This window comes from Arachis duranensis, chromosome 7, assembly GCF_000817695.3.
Source record: "Arachis duranensis cultivar V14167 chromosome 7, aradu.V14167.gnm2.J7QH, whole genome shotgun sequence".
NCBI lineage: Eukaryota > Viridiplantae > Streptophyta > Magnoliopsida > Fabales > Fabaceae > Arachis > Arachis duranensis.
This window is the reverse complement of record NC_029778.3, coordinates 7,244,042-7,245,330: the sequence shown is the minus strand read 5'-3', so window position 1 is coordinate 7,245,330 and position 1,289 is coordinate 7,244,042.

Genomic DNA, 1,289 nt, shown 5'->3' with positions numbered 1-1,289 from the left:
AAACTCTATAGGCCTTGCTTGTGGTGGAATATCCAACAAACATCCCTTCATAGGATTTTGGATCAAATTTTCCAAGGTTTTCCTTATTGTTAAGCACAAAACATTTGCATCCAAAAACATGAAAGTACTTAAGATTTAGAGGGGTTCCTTTCCATAGCTCATAAGGAGTTTTCTTTAACCCTTTTCTAATGATTGTTCTATTCAAAATATAACATGTTGTGTTCACAGCTTCAACCCATAAAAATTTAGGAATTTCATTCTCACATAGCATGGCCCTGGTCATTTCTTGAAGGCTTCGATTCCTTCTTTCAACCACCCCATTTTGTTGGGGGATTCTAGGGTATGAGAAATTATGAGAAATCCCTAATTCATCACAGAATTTTTCAAAGTTTTGATTTTCAAATTCTCTTCCGTGATCACTTCTCAAATGGGCAATTTTCAAATCCTTTTCGTTTTGAATTTTCTTGCAAAGGGTGGAGAAGGCATAAAATGCATCATTCTTATGAGCAAGGAAAAGTACCCAACCAAATCTAGAGTAATTATCAACCACCACAAGACCATAGTGTTTACCTCCTAAACTTTGAGTTCTAGTAGGACCAAAAAGATCAATATGTAACATCTCCAATGGCCTTTTGGTAGAGATTCCATCTTTTAATTTAAAAGAAGATTTTACTTGTTTGCCCAATTGGCAAGCATCACAAGTAAGATCCTTATCAAACTTGATGTTTGGAATTCCTCTAACCAAATTCTTTTTGACTAGCTTAGAAATTTGGTACATGCTAGTGATGATTGGATTTTTGACGGTTTAGAATTTCACAATTGAATTCTCGTTGCAAGTATAGTTTCTAAACCAACAATAATCCTTTCATACAAAAGATTATTTGTCACAAGTAACAAACCCCTAATTTTATAAACCGAAGTATTCAAACCTCGGGTCGTTCTCCCTAGGAATTACAATAAAGTGTCTTGTTATTGGTTATGAGTTATTTTGGGGTTTTGATAAGAGGCATGAAAGATAAATGGCAAGAAAGTAAACTAACAACTATAAAAGGCTCTTGGCAAGGTGTGAGAACTAGAAGTCCTATCCTAGTTATCCTTCTCAATTGTGATGAAAATTGTTCATTGCTACCACTTAGTTAACCCTTACTAAATAAAGGAAAGTCAAGTGGATGAATTGACTTGAGCCACAAGTTCTAGCCAACTCCCAAGGAAATACTAGCTTTAGTGCACTCCAAACCAATTAGCAATCTCTCCAATTATCAATCAACAAAGGAATTAGATAACTCAAG